The sequence below is a fragment of the Galeopterus variegatus genome, unplaced genomic scaffold (genome assembly GCF_000696425.1).
Source record: "Galeopterus variegatus unplaced genomic scaffold, G_variegatus-3.0.2 Scaffold4710, whole genome shotgun sequence".
NCBI lineage: Eukaryota > Metazoa > Chordata > Mammalia > Dermoptera > Cynocephalidae > Galeopterus > Galeopterus variegatus.
The window spans coordinates 42289-56384 of record NW_007730821.1 but is presented as its reverse complement, the minus strand read 5'-3'; positions in this window follow the sequence as shown (position 1 = coordinate 56384).

Below are 14096 nucleotides of genomic sequence, written 5' to 3'. Positions count from 1 at the left end.
TAATAATGATAGCTAATATTTATTGAGTGCTTGTTTTATTACCAGGCATTGGGCTAAGTGTTTTACATGCATTATTTCATTCAAGCATCACAGGTACCCCATCAAGTAGGTACTCATGCTTATTTCCATCCAATAGATGAGGAAACAGAGGTTTACAGAGTTTAAACAACTTGCCCACGAGTACACAATTCAATGGCAGTGGAGTTAGGAGTGGAACAAGGTCAGCCTGACTCCAGAGCTTCTGCTCTTGACCACCCAAAGGTGAATCCCATGAGTATGGATTGAGAAGACCTCTTGGGTTCCCTTCCTGGGGAGCTGCATCCCTTCCCATTGCCATGTGGTACAGCAGCTGGATTCCTAACAGCCACGTCTGTGCTATGTAGTTCTACTCCTTGGCTATAGCTGATTGGCGCAGGATATGTATCTGACCAAACCTAGACCATTCAGAGGCATCCATTAGGAATTTAGAATTGGGACTGAGGAAGAGAGCCATTTCTCACTCAGATGTAAAGGCAGGTGCAGGATAGTTATGTGTATTAGTTCATTTTCTGTTACTTATAATAGAATGCCTGAAACTGGGTAATGTATAAAGACAATGAAGTTTATTTCTTACACTTTTGGAGTCTGGGAAGTCCAAAGTCCAGGGACACATCTGGTGAGGACCTTCTGGGTGGTGACACTCTCCAGCAATGCAGGGCGTCACATGGTGAGAAATGGCAATAGTTCCTTCATGCGCTCTGCTTATAAAGCCACCACTCCACATCCACGACAACCCACTAAACCAGTAGCCCATTAATCCATCAATGGATTAATCTACTCATGAGGACAGAGTCCTCACGATCCAATCACTTCCTATAGGCCCCATCTTTCAAATACCGTAACTGGATTTCCCACCCTCTTCACACTGTTATAATGGAGATCAAATTTCCAACATGTGAACTTTTGGGGGACACATTTAATCCATAGTACCAAGGTCTCTGTGTTGTGGACAAGAGAACAGAAGAAAACAGTCTAACAGGAGAAAGAGAAATGAGGTATGTGCTCAGATACGAGGTGCACAGAGAGAAGACTTCTGGATTCCCTGATGGAACATATCTTGAATTCTGATGTACATGTGGATCTCCTGGGATCTTATGGAAATGCAGAGGTAGGTCTACGTAGGATGTGAGATTCTGCATTTCTAACAAGCTCCTGGGTGATGCTGCTGCTGCTGGTTCATAGATCACACCCCAGGCTTCGATCTAACCCAGTCCTAAGGTCTGGCTGTGTCCCTGTCCTTGGATTCCGTCGGACACAGGACATACTTGTATCCTTAGCTGAAACTCCCCTTTTCCTCTAGCTACCACTGGGAATTTCTGTTTCTTGAAACCAAGGGTCCCAACCACAACATCCTTGGTGGGAGCTCTGTGCTCGGGCAGGGACTCACAGCCCCGACTCAGAGCATTATAACTCTTTACGTGTCTGTCTCCCCGACTGGATTCTAGAGACCGGTCACAAGCTTTGTTCTATCACCCAGACTTGGCATATAGGAAGCAGCATTCAAGAAAAGTTTATTGAATGAATGAAAGAAAAAACATCACACTGGAATTCAGGAGTCTTGGCTCCAGCAATGACTTTTTGGCTGAATCCCTTACCTTATAAATTTGTTATTCTTCCATTACTGCAGGAATGCTGTTGGCTCTGTGACCCATCATATTTCTCAGCATCCTGTTTCTCTATCATTTAGTGCCAAGAGAGATGTCTTGACCTGATCATATTTATCTTTTTTGCTTTGCCTAATAGGAAGCTTACAGTTCAATTTGTGGTTGAGCTAGTAATTGAGTAGGACTTCATGGGTCTTAGTTTAGCCTCTGGTCTTGACTTATTTTGTTTTTTATTTTTCCTGGTGCTTATTTCTTATTTGTCTATGTGTATTTTTTCATCTGTTCCTTTAATGTTGTTGGAAATCCTTGATGGAATGACATGGATATATACCATAAGAAAATGGCAATAAGTAATACCAATAATGAGTTTGGAATACATTAAAAATTACTAGGGAACTTTATCAATTTCCTAGGACTGCATAGCGAAGTACCACTAACTGAAGGGTTTAAACAGAAGTGTATTACCTTGCAGTTCTGGAAGCTAAAAGTCCAAGCTCAAGTTATTGGCAGGGTTGGTTCCTTCTGTGGGCTGTAAGGAAGAATCTGTTCCCTTCCTCTCTCCTAGCTTCTGGTGGTTTGCTGGCAATCTTTGGTGTTCCATGGCTTGTGGATGCCTTACTCTGATCTCTACCTTCACGTTAACATGACTTTCTCCCTGTGTGCACATTTGTCTCCAAGTTTCTCCATTCTATAAGGGCAGTTATTTATATTGGATTAGGGCCAACCCTGCTCCAAGATGACCTCACCTAAACTTAACTAATTATGTCTGCAAAAACCCTGTTTCCAAATAAGATCACATTCTGAGGTGCTGGGCGTTTAGGATTTCAACATATGAATTTTGGAAAGACTCATTTTAACCCATATTAGGGACCTTGAGCTAACAGTTTCCTATCTGGGCCTAAGTTTTCTCACCTGTAAAATGGGGATGCTGGAGTGGATGATCTCTAAGAGACTTTCTAATTCTCACATTTGATGTCTCTTGATGATTCTTTTTCTCTGTCCCCATCCCAGAGTGTCTGTTCGAGCAGGAAAGAAACCTAAAAAGTAAATTTATGTTAAAGTTAGGAGGGTGTTCACTCATGCCTTGTTCAAAGGACTCTGCAAGGATCGGGTAATCATCACCCTGCAGAACAAATCACTCCTTTGAGGGCAGAGGCTGTTGTAGATGTTGCTCTATAGCCTCCTAATCATCCTGCATTTGCAGCTGCCTACTCCATCTGTGGACACGCAGGCCTGGGGAGGGCTCTGCCTGGCCAGCTCTGCGGCAGACATGCTGTGGGAAGGCCGGAGGGAGAGGGATAATTAGAGGAGATAAGCCCACTCCTGAGATCAATGCTGCAGACTCAGGGCTCCTCTGCCCGGGGAGCATGTCAGTGTCAGGCAGCTCTGCCTATTTTCTGTGTTCTGCAGCTTGAGACTGAATGTACGAGTGTTTTCCTGTGGGAGGAAAGGTGCTGGGCTAGCTGGCTTGCCAGAGGGCTTCCTGTGGGCTAGGTACACACATGCCTCCCACCTGCATAGGTACTGGGAGAGAGTATACCTCTCCTTTACCCCAGGATTGGCTTTGTGCTACCCTGGGCTGGGTCTAATGTCCTGAGTGAGTTGATTCTTTGGGGAGAAATCTGGATGTCTGTGCACACTCCCTCAAGAATGGTGTATGGGGTAGAGTCTTTGGTTGTAAGCAACAGAAGCTACTGTGACTAATGTGAGCAAGGAAAGGACTTACTGTAAAGAGGTACGTACGGGAACTCACAGGGCTGAAGGGAAGGCTGGAGAACTAGACAGTGGCAGAGGGTTTCTACAGCTGAGATGGTCTTTTCTGGAATTCCATTGACAGAATCAGTAAAAATGTGCCAGTTTTCCCCATCTTTGCCTCTTTCCTGCTCAGTTTTGGGGAGCGTGTGACTGGCTGATTTTATATCATGAGACTGCTCCCCAGCAGTATGAGCACATCAAGAGAAAGATCTAGTGAAGGAAGCCTCCAGTGCCCCCTCTGGCTTCTGTGGTGAGGAGGTGTGTATCCTGACTGATAACCATACCAAGACTGCACATGGTGCAGGGGGAGACAATAGCAACTCTAAAAATGAGAATAGCTGACAGGTGCAGGCACTTACCACGTATGGAATGGTCTGTATCATGGTCTTATTTAACCTTCATAATGATCCTTTGGCTCTATTTTCTTTTCAGATTTAGAGATGTAAAAGACAGAGCTGGGATTTGAACCTGACTCTATCTGGGCCCAGCGCTATGCTCCTAATGGAGATGTGGTTCTGTCTTCTGATGCTGCCCTACATGGTGGAAGGAAGAGCTGTAAACATGGGTACAGTTGCTGTCTAAGGATCTCAGCAGTCTTTGGCCCCAGAAATAGGCGAAGGAGTGGGCCAACTGGGTAGCTGCCCAGAGGGCCAGGTTATAAGAAGCACTAAAATAGCCCAGAAGCATTAGTAGAAGGAAAAAGCTTTGCCCTTTGACCATTTTACTACCCTTGTAAAAGAGATTGTTAGTGCCTAGGAGGAAAAATACTTTGATAAACTGCTCAAGATGTGGCAAGACTAGCTGCATAATTTGCAGGATCCACTGAAAAATGAAAACATGGGGCCCCTTGTTAAAAAATTAAGAATTTCAAGATGTCAACCATGGCACATTGAGCTTGGGGCCCTGTGTCTGCACAGGTTGCACGCCTGTGAGCTGGCCCTGGGACTGAAATGAAGATATATGGTTGTTGAACTGTTGACCAAAAATGATGATCCTAGTTACCGTCAGGTTTTTTTTTGCTTTTTGCCAAGTTGTCTTCTTGCTCAGGCCAGACAGATGTCTCAGGTGAGTGTGTGTGGTCCTCACACAGACCAAGGGAAGCCACTGAGGGACATAGAGAAGGTACTTCTGAGGCTGGAGGGTGGGCCTCTTTCTAACATGCCATTCATGGGTGAATGCAAAAAATCATCTGAACCTTCTGAGAATGGTTTGAGAGCAGGTGGTTAGTGCCAAAATAGCATTTCATTACCTGAGCTAAAGAACTGCAATTAATATCTTCATTCATATTATTGAGATATTAATTATGCCAGGTGCATTGCATGAGTTATCTTGTTTAATTTTTTTTATTGTAGTAAGAACATTTAACTGAACATTTCACTTAATTTTTAATATGAGATTTATAGTCTTAAACTCATACAGTATTGTTGACTACAGGCATGACGTAGCACCATAGATCTCTAGAACTTACTCATTTTGCATAAATGAAACTTTATCCTCCATGAAGAGCAACTCCCCATTTTCCCCTATCCCCCCAGCCCCTGACAACCACCATTCTACTCTCTGTTTCTATGAGTTTGACTATTTGAGTCCTCATGTAAATGGAATCATAGTTTTTGTCCTCCCAGTTCATCCATGTAGTTGCATATTGCAGGATTTCCTCCTTTTTAGAGACTAAGTAATATTCCATTGTATAAATATATCACATTTTCTTTATTCGTTCATCAACCACTGTTTAGGTTGCTTCCACATCTTAGCTATTGTGAGTAATGCTGCAATATATATGGGAGCACAAATTTCTCTTTGAGATCCTGACTTCAATACTTTGGCATAAATTTCCAGAAGTGAAAATGCTGGATCTTATGATAGTTCTTTTTAAAAAAATTTTTTGAGGAACCCCGTACCATTTTCTTTGTTTAATTTTTTCCTCCCTCACTAGCCTCCATCGAGGGAGCCTTTTTTCAGTTCCTCAAAAGTGCCACGGACTGCAAGGCTTTCAAGCAGGCTCTCCTTTCTGTCTGGAACAATCTTTCCTTTCCACTTTCCTGGAAGACTCCTCACCCTCAGGTCTCAGCTGATATGACCTTTCCTAACCCCCAAGGTGGCCCCTTATACTAAGGAATTGCGGACTTTCTTACACCAAGTAGGAAATTACTCGTGTAAATTGTTTGCTTGTCTGTCCGTCCTTCACCCCCATGTCTGTGTCTCCGGGGCAGGAACCATGTCTGCCTTGTTTATTGATGTTTCACCAGGGCCATAAGAGCCATGGCTATCTTCTTTGGGCTGCCAGGGGCTCCCGGGTACTTCATTTCTTGGTTGCTTGGTGCGTCCTGTCTACTCACTTTTTTGCTAATGTGTTTGCTTGGGTGGACCATAAATGCTGACACATCTTCTATCTGGAATCAGCTCCCAGTTGGTCTCCTTCATTATCCTGGTCATTTCTTTCATCTAGATCCACAATCAGTTTGCAAGAGAAGGAGAAACCAACCTAGATCTGGTAGTTCTTCCTTCCCTCTCTCAGCAACTCCCCTACTCATGCAGCTGGATCCCCTGAATCAGGAAAGCATTGGAAGGTATTATGAAAAAAAAAAAAGTCAGTGCACAGGCTGCTCATAATTTTATTAATTTTCAAGTTACCTTCACATTTATGTAGGGGCAACTCCTCCTAGAAGTTCCAGCCAAGGGCTAAGTTCTAATTTGAATTTGTGCTGGTTTGAGATGGGAATGCACCAACCATTGCCCCGGGGTGAAAAGGAGGAGCACAGAGCCCTGGCTTGTGCTTTCTTCCTTCCCTTTCTTGACGACTTAAAAATTGTTTGCAGCTGTCACTCATTTTCCAGAAAAATAAGCCAGTTGCTGATTGCCCTGGCACCACCTAAGAAATATTCCAGGTCCAATTATAGGCTGCCAACAACAAGTATGGCCTCGGCCAAGGAATTAGCTTCTTCGGCCGCTGGTGCAAAGGGTCTGGCAACAGGATCATCCTTGGGTGTTTGTAGAGAAATTTTCGCTCTTCATGACGATAGTTACTCCCTCCTCTATCTAAAAGTCTCTCCTTAACAAATCCATGAAATTCTGCTTTTTGGAAATCATTCCTTTGTGCCAAGCACTCATGTTCTCCAGGCATCTCTGGAAACTTTGGGTACCTACTTCTGTTTAGGAAGCGTCAGCCAGTTAATGAAAAGCTGCAAAGATGAGCTGACTCTGTGCTGTGCTCCTCATAACGTCCCTGTGAGGCTGGTATTGCTTTAAGATGGAGGGTCCACAAAGGTGGATTGACATGCTTACGCAACTATAAGTGGCAGAGCTTGAATTTGAAACCAGTCAAACACCAGTGCCTGAGCTTCGTCCTTTATGCCATGTTGGCCAATGGGGTAGCATAAGAAGCCAAGGAGATGCTGAGGAGGAAGAAGACCTTTTTGGATTGTTGTGGTTTGCATTCCTCAAACAGCAGACCGTGAGATGAGGATTTGGATGCAAGGGATTTTTTGGGGGGTGACCCCACAATAACAGAATGGGGAAGAGAGGGAAGGAAGCGGGCCAATGAAGGATTTGTTGGCTAGAAGCTTACTGCCATGAGCAACCAGTGCTCAGTCCTGCTGGGGAACTCTGGAGGCTGGTGCGGAATGTCTCCGAGTGCTATTTCCTCTGAGATCCACCAGTTCTCATCTCTCACTGGTTTCAGATCGCTCCAGGGGGTGTCACTCTCTGCAACTGCTGGCCTGCCCAGAACACAGGCTGAGCATCTCCTGTGGCTGGAGGATATTCCTAGATAGAGAGATACTGGTGCTCACGGTAGGGATCCATCAGTGTGGAAGGGAACTGTCCCGCGAAGTTGCCAGTGACTGCTGAGTTGCCCTGAGGGGATGTGGTCTCCAACTCTACCTACTATGCGGACAATAGGGGAGAAAGAACCCAGAGTGACATCAATACTGTCTTTAGGGTATTAGATTCTTACAAACCCTCCCTGATGGATGCTTCTGCTTCATTTAAAATTTTACTGGTACTAGAAATAATAATAGTCCTAGCTAACAGTTATTAAATGCTTGCTCTATGCCAAGCACTGTGCTCAATACTTTTATATATGTGATTTCACTTAATTCTCATGACCACCCCAAGAGGTAGGGACTACTACTCTGTTGATATTGCAGATGAGCAGAACTGGGCTTAAGGAAGGGAGGTATCTTGCTGAGGGTCCCACATCCAAGAAGTAGCAGAATAGGCTCTTAAACCTGGGTCTGTTTCTTTCCAGAGCTGCAATACTTCCAACAAGGAGAGGTTTTGTATATGCTCTTTGAATGACAGAACCTGGGCCGTGAGAAAATCCACACCTCATTCATTTGACCTTGGGTTATGAAGAGTTTCCCATTCCTTATTCCAATGAGACGTTATGAGCTCCATGGGGGTCCTTCTTAAGCAAGGAGGATCATTGAGTGAGAAAGGTGACCATAGTCAGAGAGACCCATATGAGGTCTAGCTAGCAACAAATCAGTTCAGACCATTAGATTTGTCACAAACGTGTGATGAATGGTAGTTCCCTGATCTCATATCCAACCTCTGGGAGCTATCCGTTTGAATGATGTCACTGCATAATGTTTAAAACTGCTAATGTGATTATCTTGAATCATTGGAGAAACCTGAGGCTTGAGCAGGTTTCATAATAACTTTCTTTATGCTTGTGACTGCATTTTCATCTCTCAGTTCTGTTCTCGTACAATGAAAACCTCCCAATTTCTTTTCCTTGGCTATTGCAATATTAATGCTGATAAGAATTGCTTTGCAGTGTCAGAGCACCTGACCGATGTGAGCTTGTGTCTCTCACCCCCCTCTACTTGTTTTTCTTGAGTAAAGACTAATAAGGAAAATAGCCTACCTTTACAGCAAGGGAAAACAACATCTATTTAGAGGAACTTTAGATGAAAATATGTTTCCTTCATATTGGGTAATCTAATTCCACAACTCTTGCTTAGCTTTTGTTTCCAATGATTTAACAAGCTGCAGTATATGGTTTCTAAAAACTCTCACTCTTATACACATTTCTGAACTCGGTTTAAGAAACAAAAGCCCAGATATCATCCTTTATAGAATTCTGGCCCTTGCAGGGGGCAGAAAGGGCCTGACCCTTGGTGCTGTGGTTCCATGGTGACCTCTGAAGCAGGCGGTCTTAGCATTGATTATTTCCTTTTAACTCTAGTCCAGGATCTTTTGGGGTCTCCTTGTCCATTTCTGGACTTCTAAGCATAGCTGTCTTTTGTCAAGAAAGGCTATCATTTGGCAATGCATTTCAGCTTTTAGGTCATATGAGCTAGGAGGTTTTCCTTGGCCTGTACCCTCAATTCTTACTACTGTAACTTTAGCCCATATTCTTTGCATTATTTGAGAATAATGACCATTGAAGATGTGAAGAACACAGAGTTTAAAAATGTTAAATGAATAATGTTTCTATCTATACCCCAGCCCTCTTTATGCTCATGAGGTCTCTAAGGATCCTTGGAATAGCCAAGGACAGGGCAGCTGACAGGTGGACAGGCTTCTCCCAGCCACCGTGTTTACAAAGCACCTACTTTGTGCCAGGCACTGTGCCAACATGCTTTCATGCCTCATTCGTTTAATGCTGTGGGCACTCTCCACGGTGTGTACTGAGATCCTCCCATTTCACAAGGGAGGAAACAAGTGCAGAAAAGTTCAGCAACATGCCCAAGTTCATACGTTCAGAAAGTGCTAAGGCTGAGAACCTATAATCCTAAGCACCAGGCACCTCCCGCTGTGGGCTGGCCGGTTATCTCAGTTGGTTAGAGTGTGGTGTTATAACACCAAGGTCAAGGGTTCAGATCCACATACCAGCCAACAGCAAAACAAGCAAATAAAAACAGAGCAAAAACCCAAATGCCTCCCCCAGTAAGCTGGGTGCACCTTCTCGGCCATTTAAAAGAACTAAAGATATTTTCAAAGCACACCTGCTTAAAAAGATGGATCTCAGTCAGAATATTGAGCATGCTAAAGTCACCTTCTTTCTTCTTTTATACCTTACCTGCTCTTCTAATTAGGAAAGCAGACCCTGTTCCTAGAAGCTGTCATCTTAAATAATGACATGTAGATGACTGAGAGTGTTAGCACCCTGACGGAGTTGCTGCGGGCAGGGTCGGTTTAGAATGGTTTTCTGTCAGTATTGCTCTGGACTAGGATGCAGTTTCCTTCTCTGAACTTCCTTTTCTGCATCTGTTCAGTTTGTTGAGCACCTGCTATGTGTCGGACATCGTTGTACACGCTAGGGACACAGCAGGGAAAAAAATGGCCCAAAATACCTGCTCTCGCGGACATTCAATCCTGGTTGAAGTTGCAGGGCTCACTCCTGCTCATTTGGGGACTGGCCTTCTAACACCCCGCCAGCCACTTCTGCAGAACCCAGGGAAAGGTCTCTGTGTTTTCTCTGTTGAAGACAGTCCAGTCACGGACAACCAGACTCGCAACTGACCAGCCCCTGAGCAGGTGGTCTAGATAGCATCTTCATGAGTTTTTGTTTCCTTTTCTTTTCCTTAGCCGTTTGAATATTTGAGTGCCTCCTAGATGCCAGATGCCATGAAGACGATGCCATGAACTGAGAGAGGACACTGCCTGGGGCAAAAATGACTAATTATTCCCCCAATCCTTCTCCCCTCTAATCAATTGCACCTCCCCCAATTTTTAGCAGGCACATGGCTCCCCAGGATGAAGACTGTATTTCCCTGTTGTTATGAACGGAATTGTGTCCCCCTACTCCCAATTCCTATGTTGAAGCCCTACCCCCAGGACCTCAGAGTGGCTGTATGTGGATACAGGGTCTTTAAAGAAGGGATTAAGTTAAAACGAGGCCCTTAGGGTGGGCCTTAATGCAATATGATGGGTGTCCTTCTAAGGAGAGATTAGGACATAGAGAGAGGGATGTGTGCACACAGAGGAAAGGCCTCGTTAGGACAGAGGGAGAAGATGGCCAACTGTAAGTGGAGGACGAGCCTCAGAAGAAACTCACCTTGATCTTGGACTTTGAGCCTCCAGAACTGGGAATAAATTTCTGTTGTTTTAGTTGTGCAGTATGTGGCATTTTGTTTCGGCAGTCCTAGTGACGCCTGCCTTTCTTGCAGCTCGGCATGCACATGAAACCAGGCTCTGGTCCCAGGGATGTGAGCTGGGGGACAGGTGGATTTCTAGATGGCGTCCATAGGGGCAGTGGTATTTTATGCCTTTCCCAAATCCTGATGGAATGAAAGCTTGGTAATGAGCCATCTTGGCCAGGTGGCAGGGTGGTCAGGATTGTGGGAGAAGCAGCCTGGGCCCCTGAACCACATTGGCCCTGGACTTCAGATCCCAGGCATCCAGGTGCATGAGAGAAACTTCTATCACGTTTAATCCATGGTTATTTGGGCCTCTGTGATGCCTTCTCGTGTAAGCTGGAGTTGACGGTTGGTAAAATGGGAGATTTCTGACCAGGAAAGTCTTTTCTTCCTACCTTGAACACAGCAGCCTGGTTTTTCCCATGTCACGTTTTTTTTTTTTGTCTTTTTTTTTCCGTGTCCGGCAACGGATTGCAACCCTCAGTGTTGCCCCCGTACCGGACCAGGGACCGGCAACGGGATTGCAAACCTCGGTATTGCTCCCGCGCCTCGCTCAGCCAGTGAGCGGGAGCCGGTCTGTATGTGGGATCCGAACCCTCGGGCGGCGCGCGCCGCCGCGCTTCGCAAGCGGCCGCGCTTCGCAAGCGGCGCACCATCCAGTGCACCACCGGGCCGGCCCATGTCACGTTTTTAATAGATTAAGCAGCAACTAGAGCTGTCCTTAGGAGCAGGAAACTTCTATTAAGATACTTTTGATTTTGTGAAAGCTAAAGAGACTGGGACACTATGCCAAATTCAGATATTTCCTCTGAGGATCAGTGGGGGGCTTAATGTGTCCTCAGATGAATCAGCTACGAGAAGACATTCTTTAGTTGACTCTGCAGTGACGTTAGGCCAAGGTTGCCTTTGAGGACTACACTGGAGAAAGCCAGAGCTGGCTGAGATGATATTCTGTGTTGAAAGGGTTTTGTGGGTTAACTGCAATACACTGCAGAACTTTATCTCAATTTTCCCTGAGTCCACCCACATGGGTCAACCAAATGATGCCCTCTTTAATTCCTGTCCCCTCCCCCCAGAAAGATGGTGGTGGCAGTGGGGAGTGATGTCTATTTATTGGGTGTGTGGATAAAACAAGATAGAAATGGCCCAGTCCCCACAACTCTGGTTCCTCCTCCTGTGGCCCACACATCTGTAGGGAATGGAGGTGGTTTCCCAGTGATGCTAACAGCCCCTCTGGGCCTCAGCTCTCCTGTTCTGGGCAGAGGAGGGGATCGGGGCTCCAATCTTTCTGCTCTGGTGTCACCTTCCTCCAATCCTGTTGGTCAGAACAGAATTGGCTTCTTACAGAGTTCTTTTCTTCTAAGGCTGTTGCATATTTAGCTGGTCAGTTTCCCCTAAGATTCAGGCCAACTTGCATTAGCTCAACTGCTTCATCTCATGTAAGGAGGTGAGATTCTTCAGGCTGGGTCGGGTTGACCTGCACAATACTATTTCATGATACTTCCTGTGGCAAGACACACTCACCACATAAACCTGCATGTTAGCGTGACTTCAGCTTCTATTTTATTGCTTTTCCAATGGTGGGGAGGAGAACTGTCAGGGGAGGATGTTTCTGAACATGGGCTACTGTCTGCTTCCTTTTTCTTTCTTTTTTAAAATTATTTTTTAAGTTGTCCAGTATGGGGATTTGAACCCATGACCTTGGTGTTCTAAGGCTTCGCTCTAATCAACTGAGCTAACTGGCCAGCCCTTGCTTCCTCTTTTCTACCTCAACCCCCAAGGTTTTTCAGAGTGTAAAGAAATACCTTCTGCATCTTGACACCAGCCCATCTCACTTCTGAAATAGGTGGGGGCTTCCAGGGGTCAGTGGGGGAAGGGATGGAGTGGGGAGGGGGCTGTGGAATAGTTTAGCTCCACAGAACCCTCACCTCTGGAGACACCCAGCTTGGGCATTCCTTGTGGGAGCTGTTTTCATAGCTGCAAGGTGTCACGTTATGTGAAGTGTACTGGGTCACAGAGATCTATACCCACAATTCTAGATGGATAGTAACCAGTGCCATGTGTCATATGGAGATAAAGAGGTTTAGAAGTTTGGCGGAAGGAGATATCAGCTCCACCTGAGGAGATCAGGGAAGGCTTCCCGAAGGAGGTGGCCTTTGAGTTAGTCCTTGAAGGACAGAGTTTGGAGGAGTGGAGATTGTGGGGAGGACTTCCAGGAGGAAGAGGGAGCTCTGTGATAAAAGACACAAGAGCAGGGAAGGAAGGATGGAATATGTATGGAGGGTAGTGAGCAACTGTATCTGGATAAAACACAGGGCACATGAAGGGGAAAGCGGGAGGTCAAGTTGAACAGCTGTGTGCAGGTCAGGCTTAGAGGGTTTTCTGCACTTGGGGCATGAACTGGTACTTCATGCAGCAGAAAAAGTACTTAATACAAGGGCTGGCCTGTGGCTCACTTGGGAGAGTGTGGTGCTGATAACACCAAGGCCGTGGGTTCGGATCCCTATATAGGTAAGGCCGGTTAGCTCACTTGGGAGAGTTAATGTTCACAGAAACTCTTTGAGAAGGGCATATAACATGTGGTATTTCCCAAAGTTAATCAACCATGGAAACTCGTTTCCAAGGACCAATGTTCTGGGAGAACCACTTTAGGAAAAGCTGATCTAGGAAGAGGGGATGAACGGGGCAAGAATGGAAAGGAAGGTGTGTATATGGCCAAGGGTATGGAGGCTGAATTTCCAGGAGGAGGAGGAGGAGAAGGAGTCAGGAAGGACTCTGAGGCTTCCAGCCTGAGAATTTGGGATGCTGACCATGACAATCACTGGGTAGGGATTGGGCTGCTCTCGAGGGGGAGCCCGGGGATGGGTTAGGACTATGTGAGGTATGTATGTGGAGATCTCTTGTCTGTAAAATGGGGTGAGGAGAGTCTCAACATTCCATGTTGTGAGGACTATAAAAATACCTGCAGATATGGAAACTGGTGCTTACACTAACACTGTAATACCTGATATTCATTAAGCACCAATTATGTGCCAGACACTGTGCTAGGGGTTGCCAAACACTTTCTATAAAGAATCAGATAGTAAATGTCTTAGGCTTTGCAGGTCACATGGTCCCCATCACAGGTGCTCAACTCTGTCATTGTAACCAGGAAGCAGACACAGACAATCTGCAGTCCAGGGGCCATGGCTGTTCTTATAAAACCTTATTTGGAAATAGAAGTGATAGACACACAGCATTGTAAATGCAATTAATTCCATGGGATTGTAGGCTTAAAATGGCAATCCTTATCTGTATTTTGCCACAATAAAAAACAAACAAACAAACAAAAAACAGTGGCAGTCTGGATTTGGTTTGCACATCCTTGCGCTACACTGAGCACTTTAATGTACCAGTGTTAAGCTTGTTTAAGCTCGTAACTGCCCTTCGAGGTAGGACTTCCTTTATCAGCATTTTTGAGAAAGTTGGTAATTTGTCCAAGCTCACAGCTGGTGAGGACCAGAGGCAGAGTTAGAGCCTGGGCGACAGATTCTGAGAGCAAGCACTTGACCGCGACAACACTCTGTGAAAAATCTTGCCTGTTGTTGTTACTGTGGCTGCTGTTATTTCT